The sequence below is a fragment of the Ursus arctos genome, unplaced genomic scaffold (assembly GCF_023065955.2).
Source record: "Ursus arctos isolate Adak ecotype North America unplaced genomic scaffold, UrsArc2.0 scaffold_4, whole genome shotgun sequence".
Classification (NCBI taxonomy): domain Eukaryota; kingdom Metazoa; phylum Chordata; class Mammalia; order Carnivora; family Ursidae; genus Ursus; species Ursus arctos.
In genome coordinates, this window is record NW_026623056.1 from 8650145 (window position 1) to 8665858 (window position 15714).

The window sequence follows — 15714 nt, forward strand, 5'->3', positions numbered from 1 at the left end:
GTTGCTTCCTGAGCGTCCATGATTATTGTTATATTGATTGATTAATATCTTTATTAGTAGGCTACCATATACATTCCTCAGATGTACCCTTGCCATTTATTTTCTGGGCTTAAATTAAAAGAGCAGAAAGACTTCCACGTTCATCTATTCAAATATATTTTGAGCACCTTTCATTGTTGTAGATGGAGGCACAGTGGTGAGCAATACATATAATGTCTCACATGGAGCTTGCATTTTAATGGAATGTAACAGAAGGGAGATAGACAATGAACAAGTAAAACTACACAAGCATGACATTATATCAGCGGGTGATCAGTATTAAGGGAATATAATGGAGTCCTGGGTCAGAGAGGGATCTTTAGATAGGATTGTCAGGGTGGCCCTCTTAGAGGATGTAATATTTGATCTGAACCCTAAGTGATGGAAAGAAGCTGGAAATGTGAAGAACATAGGAAAAAGTATCCCTAGCAGAGAAAATTGCTAGAGCTAAGACTCTGAAAGTTTTTGAGGGAGAAAAAGAATGTCAGGGAGTCTGGAATGTTGTGAACAAGGACAAAAAACCTATGAGATGATGAGGTGAAAGAGTAGGCAGTGGCCGGGTAATAGAGGGTTTTGCAGCCTTAGAAGTCTGGATTAGATCCTAAGTATAATAGGAAGTCATTAGAAGGTTTAAAAAGTAAGGCAGTGACATGAACTGATTCATGTTTTGAAAAGATCACTCTGGCTTTGTGTGGAGAATAGAAGAAAAGGGGCAGGTTTTTTTTTTCCCCCCGCCAAAAAAAGTTTGTCATATTTGTAGTTTGAAATGGAACATGTTGGAAAGCACAATGACTTCCTTTTGTATGTACCACTCATTGAGATTTAGCCCTTAGCACTTGGGGTATCACTTGGTAACCAGGCAATAAATACAACTAATGGTCTATAAATGCAGCATAGAATTAGTCTTTTTTTTTCTTTAAAGAATATGTACCCTGAACAAATGCATAACCCAATCACTTGTAAATGAATTTAAATGTGATATCTCTCAGATTATAGACTCACCTTTGTACAGAAGCACGTGAAAATAAATTTAAATGGTTATGGTAATGGGTTTTCATTCAATCCCTCAAATACTTGAGTGCTTACCATGTGCTACGTACTCTACCAAAGTAAATCAGACACGAACATTTCCTTCAAAAAACTTGTATTAAAGTTCAAAGGCTCTAAAAAGAACACATTTTTATGACTCTGATAGAATTTATTTTCATCAGTATCAACAATCTACATAGTCACACAAAAAAATTTTTTTAAAGATAGAGAGAGAGAGGGTGGGACAGGAGCAGAGGGAGAGGAAGAGAGAGAACCCCAAGCAGACTCTGTGCTGAGCGGGGAGCCCCACACACGACTTGATCTCGTGACCCTGAGATCATGACCTGAGCTGAAACTAGGAGTCTGATACTCAACTGACTGCACCACCCAGGTGCCCCACAAAAATTTGTTTTGAATTGTATTTAAAGACAAGATGCATTTCCTGTTTCTGTGGTACTTCTTCATTTCATGTTTCCAATGGTACTTCTTTGACAAGTTCAGTTCTAAGTTAGAACCTGAAGCAGTTCTATCCTTCCCTCAATTTACTTGATCTCCTCTATTTTGTAACAAAATGTGATAATACTAATTTTTCTATTTCTATATTTTACTTCTTTCAGTCATTTTTCTATATAATTTTTATGTTTAAAATGATAAAAGACTTAAAAAGATGATCTCAGATGCAATTTTGTTATGTGCTGCCATCATTGCCATTTTCTTTTTTTATTGTCATTTTCCATGTTGAATGTATTATCTCCTAGATAGATAGATAGATAGATGATAGATAGATAGATAGATAGATATAATCCTTCCCTTCCCTTCTTGTATCACTTTCAACTTTCATTCATGTAGTCTTTTTTTAAAAATATTTATTTATTTATTTGTGAGTGAGCGAGAGAGTACAGGAGGTAGGGGCAAAGGGAGAGGGAAAGAGCGTTTTAAGCAGACTCCAGGCTGAGTGCAGAGCCCAACAACATGGGGCTCGATCTCAGGTCTCTGAGATCATGACCTGAGTTGAAACCAAGAGTCAGACACTCAACTGACTGAGCCACCCAGGCGCCTATATTCATGTAGTCTTGATTGCTAAATTTGTTTTACTTTATTGAATAATTATTTTTCATACGTCTATTTTTACGTCTATTTTTTCAAGACTAATTTTTGAGAATAGCATATGGTTTATTTATAACTAAAAATAATTATTTACATTTTGTTCTGTTATTTCAACATCAAGCAGTTTATACTTTCATATTATGATGGTAATTTTGTTTCATTATTTTATCTCCCAAGTAGTTAGAGAATATTTTTAATTATACTGAATAGAATATGCTTAACATACCTTGCATATATTACAAATACAGTCTGTTGCCTTCTCACAGGAATACTTTTGACTGGGTAATAAACATTTTCCCCCAAAACCTTTAAAGACAGTGCTTAAGTGGTTTGTGGTATTTAGTAACACAGAAGCAGAATTTGAGGTAAGCCTGCTTTTTGTTTCAAGCATAGATAATTGGAGGGATTTTTCTTCTGTCTTGAAATTCATAGATTTGCAGTGATAGTACTACCCTCAATTGTTACATTTTTGGGGGAACTTGGACATTTAAATCTATATACTCAGGTCCTGAAATTTAGAGAGGGGTGATTTATAGATTTTTTTCCCTTTTATATGGTTCTCCTTGAATTTCTATTATAAGTAGGTTTGATCTTCTTATACACCTGCCGGGACTCTAATTAATTCTTTCCATCATCGTTTACTGTTGTTTTTCCTGTGACTTGTGGGATAATTTCTTGAGTTTGTCTTGAGTTTGTCTTCTGGTTCCCTTCTTTGATTTTCTTTTTTTTTTTTTTTTTTTTTTTTTTTATTAATAATGATTTTTTATTATATTATGTTAGTCACCATACAGTACATCCCCGGTTTTCGATGTAAGGCTCGATGATTCATTAGTTGTGTATAACACCCAGTGCACCATGCAATATGTGCCCTCCTTACTACCCATCACCGGTCTATCCCATTCCCCCACCCCCCTCCCCTCTGTAGCCCTCAGTTTGTTTCTCATAGTCCATAGTCTCTCATGTTTCATTCCCCCTTCTGATTACCCCCCCTTTCTTTATCCCTTTCTTCCCCTACTGATCATTCTAGTTCTTATGTTCCATAGATGAGAGAAATCATATGATAGTTGTCTTTCTCTGCTTGACTTATTTCACTTAGCATTATCTCCTCCAGTGCTGTCCATGTTGTAGCAAATGTTGAGAATTCGTTCTGATTGCTGAGTAATATTCCATTGTATATATGGACCACAACTTCTTAATCCAGTCATCTGTTGAGGGGCATCTCGGCTCCTTCCACGATTTAGCTATTGTGGACATTGCTGCTATGAACATTGGGGTGCATATGGCCCTTCTCTTCACTACGTCTGTATCTTTGGGGTAAACACCCAGTAGTGCAATGGCTGGATCATAGGGTAGCTCAATTTTTAACTTTTTAAGGGACCTCCACACGGTTTTCCAGAGTGGCTGTACCAACTTGCATTCCCACCAACAATGTAGGAGGGATCCCCTTTCTCCACATCCTCTCCAACAATTGTTGTTTCTTGCCTTGTCTATTTTTGCCATTCTAACTGGCGTAAGGTGGTATCTCAGTGTGGTTTTGATTTGAATTTCCTTGATGGCTAATGATTTTGAACATTTTTTCATGTGTCTGTTAGCCATTTGTATGTCTTCATTGGAAAAGTGTCTGTTCATATCTTCTGCCCATTTTTTGATTTGTTTATTTGTTTCTCGTGTATTGAGTTTGAGAAGTTCTTTGTAGATCTTGGATACCAGTCCTTTATCTGTAGTGTCATTTGCAAATATATTCTCCCATTCCGTGGGCTGCCTCTTAGTTTTTCTGACTGTTTCCTTGGATGTGCAGAAACTTTTAATCTTGATGAAGTCCCATAAATTCATTTTATCTTTTGTTTCTTTTGCCTTTGGGGATGTGTCATGAAAAAGGTTGCTTAGGCTGATGTCGTAGAGGTTGCTGCCTATGTTCTCCTCTAGAATTTTGATGGATTCCTGTCTCACATCGAGGTCTTTCATCCATTTGGAGTTTATTTTTGTGTATGGTGTGAGATAGTGGTCAAGTTTCATTCTTTTGCACGTAGCTGTCCAATTTTCCCAGCACCATTTATTGAAGAGACTGTCTTTTTCCCACCGGATGTTTTTTCCTGCTTTATCAAATATTAGTTGCCCAAAGAGCTGAGGGTCCATTTCTGGGCTCTCTATTCTGTTCCATTGGTCTATGTGTCTGTTTTTGTGCCAGTACCATGCTGTCTTTGTGATCACAGCTTTGTAGTACAGCTCGAAATCCGGCATTGTGATGCCCCCAGCTTTGTTTTTCCTTTTCAACAGTTCCTTGGAGATTCGGGGTCTTTTCTGGTTCCATACAAATTTAAGGACTATTTGTTCCAGTTCTTTGAAAAACGTTCTCGGTATTTTGATCGGGATAGCATTGAAAGTGTAGATTGCTCTGGGTAGCATGGACATTTTAACTATGTTAATTCTTCCGATCCATGAGCATGGAATATCTTTCCATCTTTTTATGTCTTCCTCAATGTCTTTTAAGAGTGATTTATAGTTTCTAGAATAAAGGTCCTTTACATCTCTGGTTAAGTTAATTCCAAGGTAACGTATGGTTTTTGGTGCTATTGTAAATGGGATGGATTCCCTGATTTCTCTTTCTTCGTTCTCGTTATTCGTGTACAGAAATGCAACTGATTTCTGAGCATTGATTTTGTATCCCGCCACGTTACTGAATTGCTCTATAACTTCTAATAGTTTGGGAGTGGCTTCTTTTGGGTTTTCCATATAGAGTATCATGTCGTCTGCGAAGAGAGACATTTTGACTTCTTCTTTGCCGATTTGAATACCTTTGATCCCTTTTTGTTGTCTGATTGCTGTTGCAAGGACTTCTAGTACTATGTTGAATAATAGTGGCGAGAGTGGGCATCCTTGTCGTGTTCCTGATCTTAAGGGAAAGGCTTCCAGCTTTTCCCCATTGAGAATAATATTTGCAGTAGGCTTTTCATAGATGGCTTTTATGAGATTGAGAAATGTACCTTCTATTCCTACACTCTGAAGGGTTTTAATCAGGAAAGGATGCTGTATTTTGTCAAATGCTTTTTCGGCATCGATTGAGAGGATCATATGGTTCTTGAGTCTTTTCTTGTTGATATGATGTATCACGCTGATTGATTTGCGAATATTGAACCACGCTTGCATCCCAGGTATGAATCCCACTTGATCGTGGTGGATAATCCTTTTAATGAACTGTTGGATTCTATTAGCAAGTATCTTGTTGAGGATTTTGGCGTCCATATTCATTAGGGAAATCGGTCTGTAATTCTCCTTTTTGAGGGGGTCTTTGCCTGGTTTGGGGATCAATGTAATATTGGCCTCATAGAATGAGTTTGGTAGCTTTCCTTCTGTTTCTATTTTTTGAAAAAGCTTTAGGAGAATAGGTATTATTTCTTCTTTGAATGTTTGGTAGAATTCCCCAGGAAAACCGTCCGGGCCTGGAGTTTTGTTATTTGGAAGGTTGTTTATCACTGACTCAATTTCTTCATAATTAATTGGCCTGTTTAAGAAATCAATTTCTTCCGGTTTCAATCTTGGTAGTTTATAGGTTTCCAGGAAGGATTCCATCTCTTCCAGATTGCTTAGTTTATTGGCATATAGCTGTTGATAAAAATTTCTAATAATCCTTCCAATTTCAATGGTGTTCGTCGTGACCTCTCCTTTTTCATTCATAATTTTAATAATCTGGGTCCTTTCTCTTTTCTTTTGGATAAGTCTTGCCAGTGGTCTGTCAATTTTATTGATTCCCTCAAAGAACCAGCTTCTAGTCCTGTTGATCTGCTCTACTGTACTTCTGGTTTCTGCTTGATTGATTTCAGCTTTAATTTTGGTCAACTGCTTCCTTGTGCGTGGATTAGGCCTGTCCCTCTGTTGCTGTTCCAGCTTCTTGAGGTGAGAATATAAAAACTGCATTTTAGATTTTTCTATTCTTTTGAGTGAGGCTTGGATGGCTATGTATTTCCCCCTTAGGACTGCCTTTGCAGTATCCCATAGGTTTTGGACTGTTGTATTTTCATTCTCATTGGTCTCCATAAATTGTTTAATTTGTTTTTTGATTTCCTGGTTTATCGAGTCATTCCTGAGCAGGATGGTTCTTAGTCTCCAAGTGTTTGAGTTTCTTCCAAATTTTTCCTTGTGGTTGAGTTCCAATTTCAGAGCGTTGTGGTCTGAGAATATGCAGGGGATAATTTCAATCTTTTGGTATCGGCTGAGACCTGTTTTGTGTCCCAGAACATGGTCTATTCTTGAAAATGTTCCATGGGCATTAGAATAGAATGAGTATTCTTTGGTTCTGGGGTGTAGTGTTCTATATATATCTAAGAGGTCCAACTCGTCGAGTATGGCATTCAAAGCCTTTGATTCTTTGCTTAGTTTTTGCCAGGGTGTTCTGTCTATTTCTGAGAGTGGAGTGTTGAGGTCCCCTACTATTAATGTATTTTTATCTATATGTCTCTTTATTCTGGTTAAGAGTTGCCTTGTGTATCTTGCTGCTCCCCTGTTGGGGGCATATATATTTATAATTGTCATATCCACTTGTTGAATACTTCCTTTAAGAATAATATAGTGCCCTTCTGCATCTCTAACTATAGTCTGTAGTTTAAAATCCAATTTATCTGATATGAGAATTGCTACCCCAGCTTTCTTTTGAGGTCCATTTGCGTGAAAGATGGTACTCCATCCCCTTACTCTCAGTCTGAATGCATCTTTGGGTTCGAAATGAGTCTCTTGTAGACAGCAAATGGATGGGTCATTTCTTTTTATCCAATCTGCAACCCTGTGGCGTTTGAAACCAGAATTTAAACCATTAATGTTCAGGCTGAGAACTGAGAGATATGCTTTTAATTCTGCCATGTTGTCAGTAAAGTCTTTGTTTGTATTGGCTGTGACTTTCTGTTTTGTATCACTCTTGGGGCCTTTTTACTTTTATAGAACCCCCCGTAATACCTCCTGTAGGGCTGGTTTCGTGGTTACGAAATTGGCTAGTGACTGTCGATTCTGAAATGTCTTTATTTCTCCATCAATTCTGAATGACAGCCTTGCTGGATAAAGGATCCTTGGCTGCATGTTTTTCTCTGAAAGAGCTTTAAAAATGCTCCCCCAACCCTTTCTCTCATTCCAGGTCTGTGTAGACAGGTCTGATGTAATTCTGATGCCTTTGCCTTGGTACGTGAGAAATTTCTTTGCCCTGGCCGCTTTCAATACTGTATCCTTGGATCTCATATTTGCGAGTTGCACTATGACGTGACGTGGTGTAGGTCTGTCATGGTTGAGCTTGGGAGGGGTCCTCTCTGCCTCTTGGACACGAATTTTTGTTTCCCTTGCTAGATTAGGGAAGTTTTCAGCTACAATTTGTTCAAATATCTCTTCTAGACCTCTGTTTTTCTCCACCCCCTCGGGGATGCCGATGATTCTAACATTGGATCGTTTCGTTGAGTCAGTAATCTCCCGTAGCCAACATTCGTGGGCGTGGATTTTTTTAAGACCATCTTCTATTTTTAATTTTTCCTCTATTAACCCATCCTCCAATTCACTAACCCTTTCCTCCGCTTCCGTGACCCTGGCCGTCAGAGCCTCTAGTTTTGCCTGCATTTGGCTCATAGAATTTTTAATTTCTGTCAAATTCGCTCTCATTTCCTCCCTTAGGGATTGTATATTCTCAGTAATATTTTCCTGAATACTTTTTTCAAGTCTACTCATTATCTTGACCATTGTTACTCTGAATTCCATTTCTGATAATTTGGTTACATCCATATCCGTTACTTCTGTGGCAGAGGCCCCTGACTCACTGTCCTTTCTTTGCTGGGGGGGGCTTCTCCTTCTTGTCATTCTGATGAAGAGAGGTTGCGGGGTTTCCAGAGCCCAAAATTATTGACTGGGTCCCAGGCCGTGCCCCTTGTTTTATAGGGATCTTAGAGATGTGGGCTTCTTCTTTAAAGATTTTATTTATTTACTTATCTGAGAGAGGGAGACAGACAGCAAGAACGAAACAGAAGCAGGGGAGTGAGAGAGGAAGAAGCAGGCTCCCAGTGGAGGAGCCCGATGAGGGACTCCTTTCCGGAACGCTGGGATCACGCCCTAAGCTGAAGACAGGCGCTCAATGACTGCGCCACCCAGGCGCCTGGGTTGTGGGCTTCTTGATTTTTCAGCCTGCCTTCTGTGTTCTGGGGGAGGGGCCTGCCGCGCCGATACTCAGGCAACCCTGTTTGGGTAGAGTCTCCGTGCCCCTGCGAGGGAGGATGGGGATGGGCACTCTCTGAGCCGGTATTTCCAGGCTTTTGTTCTCTGGCGGCTTTCCCTGGCGGCCGGCTATGCCTCTTCTGAGGGTCAGAGCAGCAGCGGCTGCATTGTCGCAGAACAGAGGGATTGCAGCCCGTTCTCCACTGATGTTCTGGCCACTTTAACTCTGTTACTGTTGGTGCTGCTCAACCCTGCGGCGTCCCGGGATGTGCGCACCAACTCGGCGACCCTGCCCTCACTTCCAGGGCCGGCGCGTCTCTGTCCTTTGTGTTTCTAATGCCGCCAGCCACCGGCCGCCCCGTCTCTGTCCTTTGTGTTTCTAATGCCGCCAGCCACCGGCCGCCCCGCGCGTTCCCGGGTCTCCCGGTCTCAGTCTATGCCCGGTGAGCACACCGGAGTTTCGTGAGAAGCCTGGTGGCGCGCGCACCCGGTTCAGGGTCTCAGTCTGCTGTTTCGCGGGTGCCGACCGCGAGTCCGCCCGCTCCCCCGTGCAGGTGGCCCGCCAGCCGCCAGCCGCCAGCCGCCCCGCGCGCGCTCCGGGAGTTCCCGGTCTCAGTCTGGATCCCGTGAGCACACCGGGATTCCGGTGTTCCGGGAGATGCCTGGTGGCGCGCGCGTTCACGGCTCACCGGTCTCAGTCCGCTCTCTCGCGGGTACCCTCTGTGTGTCTTCCCGCTCCCCCGTGCAGGTGGCTGCCGCTTCCCGGCGCCCAAACACGGCGGCTCCCTCCCCCTTCCGTTTATCTTCCGATATCCGTGCACGGTTTACAGCTCCCCTCTTGGTACCTCAATACTCAGCGCTGGAGATGTTCATTTGTAGAGATCCAGATGCATCATCCTGCGTCTCAGGCTGATTCCGTGGTTATTTAGGCTGGTCTGGTACCTATCCAGCTCGACTCAGGGGACCGGCTGAAAAAGGGGTCCCCTACTCCTCCGCCATCTTAACTCCCCTCCCCCTTCTTTGATTTTCTGTAGTATCTAGTCTGCTAAACACTGTACTTATTACGATTTTAAATTTGAAAAGCATCATTTTTATTCTGAACAATTATGTCTGATCATATATTGTTACATTTCTAGTACTGCTTGCTTTAATTTCTATGATGCAGTATTCTATTAAATCTTATTTTAATTGTGAATGAAAATGTATTTATTTTTAAATCTCTTGATATAAATGCCTCATATGCATCCCGTCGCTCTGACTCAGCAGACTATCCTGTTGGAGTTTCTTACATTGCAGAATCTTCTCAAACGTCTGACTTTGGTCAGTAAGTTTGATCAAAGATTTGAGTGTTATCTGCTCACACTGTATTTTATTATTTCCAAAAATATGGAAGATAGGTACAGAGTTAAAATAATGTGCATACTCAGAATTTCTTCTTCTAAATTGTCTCTCTGTATGCTGACAGATTTCCTGTGATGTTCATAGTATGATGAATACTACAGACAAGATGCTACAGTGCCTGGTGTTTTCTATCATACTGCCAATGGCACTTTACTGCATGTTGCCAACCCCATGCCAGTTTTTTGCTTGCTCTAGCCACTGGCATTTAAAATGGTCTTTGGTACTTCTTGGATAGATGCTTCCAAGTGGAGCCAGTGAGCAACAGTGAAAAATAATCCATCTGTGGGGAGTCTAGTGGGTTCATATTCTTTCTATTTTCATCTCCAACCTCTTTGAGTAAAGAGATTTTTGTGGAAATCAACCAAAGCGGACTCCACTTACTTCTCAGGCAAAATAACTTTACTCCGATGTAGCTCAGAAGATTGACCCAAAGTGTCTTCTTTAGCTTAATTCCACTACTGTTGAAAAGCTTTGATGTTTCTGGCTTAGGAATGGCACCGTTTCTTGGTTTGGGGCCCACATGTAAGGTTTCTTTTATTCTTATATACCCTAGTATTCATTTTTAATGGGCATATGGAACAGGGGAGAGTAGACACCTGTGCACATATATAAACATCTGGAAGTCTCAATTTGAATTAATTTTAGCAATATAAACACTCATTTTCAAATTTAAAAATCTGGCAAGAGGCACAGCAATCCAAAATGATATGTTTGCATTAAAATTACCATAGAATCCAATTAAGATATTGAAGTAATATGGTAAAGTCTAGGAAATATTGCCTCTTAATACTCAGAAATAGTTCCATAAAACCTGGCAGCATTATGCTATTTTCTCTTCTGAACTGGCAGTATGTTAATATGTAAGTGATAGCAAATGCAAAGCAAATGGTGATGTTTATGAATGTATTGATTGTATGTAACCTCCTATTCTTCAAAGTGTAATTTCAGACAAGAGTCAGTGATGTTGCAGGCACGGTAAATGAGGACTACACATTTACAGAGCTTGGTGGTGAGGGTAGAAAGGGATAAAGAAAGAGGGGTAATCAGAAGGGGGAATGAAGCATGAGAGACTATGGACTCTGAGAAACTGCGGGCTTCAGAGGGGAGGGAGGTGGGGGAATGGGATAGGCTGGTGATGGGTGGTAAGGAGGGCACGTATTGCATGGTGCACTGGGTGTTATACGCAACTAATGAATCATCGAACTTTACATCAAACACCAGGGATTTTCTGTATGGTGACTAACATAATATAATAAAAAAACATTAAAAATAAAAGTATATTTTAGCTCCTATTTCATAGAACCAAGTTTGTTTTTTACTGTTACTTTATTGTTAAATCAGCTCACTGGATTTAATTCAAAAGCATGATATTATAGAATAATACCAATCAGACTGATATTTGAAGGACCAGTTGAGCCTTCAAAAAGAAAGATAAAAATCAAAAAGAAAGATAAAATAGGAAATTGTTCAATTATAATAGTAAAGGAGACTACTGCTATCAGTGAATGCAGTGCATCAGTCTTTAGTTCAAATAGCAGACTTTCACTTCATTTGTTATTGGTTAAATACCTTCCCTTTTTGCTACCTTCAGTGTTGCTTATCTGTAGCTTTTATAGCCAAAGTTGTCAATTTACATTCAGAGAAAAGAATGGACTTGCTTCTTTTCAAACATGACCCTAAGAGAGAATCTGGCATTTGAAAAATCTGAATTAGTGACCCTATCATTTGTGGCATTTTTTTTTTTTTATTGAGTTTACTAACCTTACTCTGAACATTTGTATTCTGTGCTTATGTTCTATTGTCTAGCAGTAACTAGCATAAATATGTAATTATATGGTTTGTTTTATTGTAATAGATTTCAAAATACTCTATTATTAAGGTGCTGTTTGAATTGTGTTTACTTTATCAACATAAACATAAAAATTGAGTCAAATTATTTGCTGGGTTAACTGCAAACCGCAAGTTATTGCAGTGTTGTCAATTTCAAAATGTTGCGTGACAATAAAAGCATTTGATTCCCTTTGTTTCGACTTGAACCTCAGAAACTTTGTGATTATTTCCTATGGTATATTAGATACAACTTTTGGAGAAGCAGTAGACATATAGTGTAGCACTATGCAAGGGCCTCACAGAACTTGAATTTCAGCGGGCTTTATAATTCCCACAGTGGCTTGTGGCTTGTGGCTTGTGGCTTGTGGCTTGTGGCTTATTTATAGTCGGTAACTTCTGTTAAATTCCAAAGTGATTTTTTTTCCCTTCACCTAAACCTCTGCCCAACATTCACAAAAACAACTTTACAATTAGAAAATTTAAGGTATTTTATTAAAAAAAATTAGCATTCCTCATGATGCTTCTCTACTTTGAGTTTTGATTAGGTAACCCAATTATACTTTAAACTGCTGTTAGTCTATTAGGCAACAAACTTGTTTACAAACCTTGCTATTTTATAATCTGTTTTTAACTGCTTCTCAGGGTTTTAAAGACAAACTAAAGGACGTAGGATTTATCTAGCTTCCTTGGCCATCTGATTCTCCCATCTGCCTTTAGTTTCCTGCTGACCACCATTGTCTGCCTTGTCTGTGCCTTTCTCTTCATTCCCCATCTTTGCTTCTCTGCCTCTAGTGAATGGAAAGGGCAAATTTAAATTCAGGTCCAACATTCAGAGCCAGAAGACACAGAATATTTCATTTTATAATCCATGCATTAAAAAAACATTGCATTAATAATTGACAAGACATGACTGAATTACCTTGCATTTCCATGAAAGAAGAAAAGAAGGCTCCCAGGAATTCAATTGATTATTTTAATTTTTTCCCCCTGATTTTACAATTCTCTTCTTCTTGTATACCTGTATTTAACTAAAACAACATCCCTGTGATTATGTGAGAAATGTCTGTCAGATGGGTAAAAGGACATTCTTCTTAATGCTAAAGCAACTGTGAAAAAAGTCTCTTCAAAGTTTATTGCAAATGCAAAAAGCAAGTCTCTCTGGGGACTGGCAGCTCAGGTGTGGGTGTGTGATATTTTCCCCTTAATGTTTCTGAAAAGAAATGAATAGAGAGAAGTTCACTATAGCATTCTCCATATGAGCCCAGGCCATGATTTCATACCGCATATGAGCTAGAGACCATGAATGTCCTTAAGATATTATAACATTACTTTCTAGAACATGGTCTGTAACAACTAAGACAATGATGCTAACTTTCTATTGTAGTATAGTAAAAATAAAAGATGAATATAGGAACAAAGAAAAATATTTTTTTTCTTTTATAGTAGACATTCTTTAGTTGAAATTATAATCCATTTATAATGTGGAGCAGAGTAAATTTATAATGAAGAATCTCATGTGTCACTCATTCACTGAGTAGTAGTAGTTAATGAGCTCCTATTACATGGCTCTAGGGGATACCAAAATAAATAGACACTATTATCATCCTAGATAAGTTCAAAATCTAGTGTCAAAGAGATGTAAACAAAATTAGCATGAAAGTGGCTATATGAAATTAGTATTTTCATTGGGGAAGCTGAAGAAGTAACTATTAAGATAGAGCTTTAAAGATAAAAAGGGCAGTTTCACGTAGAAAGAATGTTTCAGAGTGAAGACATGATGTGAATAAAAGCAGAGAACTGTGGAAGAGTACAGTGATTAAGGGAATAAAGAAATGCCCAGTGTAGCTGAAAGTAATTTGCTTGGGAAGCAGTGGCTATAAGAAAAGACCAAACCAAAGTCCTGAAAACCAAATTCTTTATATGCCACCAAATCCTTGCTAGAATGTACATCATATCAGGTAGTATTTGTTGATATATCATTCAGCAGGTTATAGGTAGTTATATATTTACTAACTCCACTTTATCTTGATTTTGTGAACAATAAATACCAAGTAAATAAAAAAGAACCAGAGATTGATGTCTTTAATATCTTTACATATAGAAATCAACCACTTGGGGAATTCAGTTATTCAATATATTTTCTTGGTCCTTTGACTCTTGCCTGGCTGCATGCTCTGAGACCAGCGCCCAGCCAAGGCATGTCCCCTGGATCAGGCCATTGGCCTCCTCGTGGCCATCTTCCAGAAGTACTCAGGCAGGGAAGGCAACAGGAACAGGCTGAGAAGAAGGCGCTGTAGGCAGTGATCCAGGAACAGCTTACCATTGGCCCAAGGCTGCAGGATGCTGACATTGCAAAGCTGATGGAAGATGTAGATGGGAGCAAGGACCAGGAATATGTCACCTTCCCTAGGGGCCTTGGCTTTGATCTACAATGATGCCCTCAAGGCTGAAAATAAAACATGAAGGTGGAGATACCCGCTATCCAGCCTGCCTAAGTCAAATCCAGTGGTGGGTAATTGTTCAATAAATACCTTTTCTTTTTTTTTTTTTTTTAAAGATTTTATTTATTTATTTGACAGAGAGAGAGACAGCCAGCGAGAGAGGGAACACAAGCAGGGGGAGTGGGAGAGGAAGAAGCAGGCTCATAGCAGAGGAGCCTGATGTGGGGCTCGATCCCATAACGCCAGGATCACACCCTGAGCCGAAGACAGACGCTTAACGACTGTGCCACCCAGGCGCCCCAATAAATACCTTTTTTTTGGTCAAGAAAAAAGTATTTTCTGACCATTACTTAATTAATACTATCTCTTGGAGATACTACTTTTCTATTAAATAAGAAAATAAGCAATTTTTTTCTGTTACCATAAGAGAATATCTCTTTTAAATATTAAACTGCTAGGCAATACCAGTAAACGGAAACTAGAAGTATTATAAATGAATTCCATGATACCACCAATCAAGAGTTTTACCCAGAAATGCAAAGGTAGCTTTGATATAAATTAATCTTATAATGTAATATTTCATTTACTGGAATAAAAATTTAGTAATGTTAAACATTCCTAATAAAATTGAGAGCAGTAAAATAATTTTGACATAATAAGAAATACACTAAAACTGTAAAGATATTAGATACAGAGAGCAAGAACTAAACTAGAATGCCTGTTATTACTAAGAAAAATTGCTTCCTAAATTTTATTAAGGAAATGAGATATGAAAGAGAAATGAATAATATATATAGGAAGAGAGGAGATAAAAATATGATTATTTATATGTAACAATTTTTTCCTGGTAAGTCCCAAGGCATATACTTAGGTGGCTAAAACCAACATCAACAGAATGAAAATTCAAAACCATTGCTATGTTCCTGCCATCTTTATGTTAAAAAGCATTCTAAAAACAACAAAGAAGTTAACAATTTGGAAACAGACTTAGCAAGATATGTATAGGTTCTTTAAATAAAATGTTAAACACTAATTTTTTTATATTTAATTGTGATAAAAAAGTTAATAGTTGCTTAGAAGTTTCATTGCCAAAAAAAAAAAAAAAAAAAAAAAAAACCACAAAAAAACCAAACAAAAAACCACCAGATAGGAGTATTAAAGAAAATACAAAGGGAAAAAAAAAAAATACTGATGAAACTAAAACTAGGTCAACCAGAGATGAAAGCATTTACAAGACACCAACAAATAAAATATTATGTAACTGGCACAAGAACAGTCGAACTAGTAGAGTTTAATAAACTACCCCAAATTAGATGCTGTTATAGATCAGATGGACAAAAGTAGAACTACAATATTGGTTATTTTGGAATTGGGATTTTAATTCATAGTTTTCCAAAATAATTTCAGATTCATCAAGGAGTTAATTATTTTTTAATCTACAAGAAGTAGAAACTAAAATAAAAATGAAATAGCATACTTGCCTACCAAATTAGTAAATAAATGCAACACAATACACCTATGGTAGTTAGGATAAATGAAACTGTGCACATTTCTAGAAGGAATGGAAATTCATATAGGCATTTTGGAAGACAATTTTGCAACGTACATCAAAAAATTGAAAAGTTTGGGGTGCCTGGCTGGCCCAGTCAGTAGAGCATCTAACTCTTGATCTCAGGGTTGCAAGTCA

General features: G+C 38.6%; 1 protein-coding gene and 1 pseudogene across 6 annotated transcripts in view; both read left to right on the forward strand.

The window, feature by feature from the left end:
- NAALADL2 (N-acetylated alpha-linked acidic dipeptidase like 2) overlaps positions 1 to 15714 on the forward strand; it is a 1320052-nt gene that overhangs the window by 453807 nt on the left and 850531 nt on the right. The gene's annotated exons all lie outside the window — the stretch shown is intronic.
- On the forward strand, positions 10736 to 14104 carry LOC113254977 (protein S100-A6-like; annotated as a pseudogene).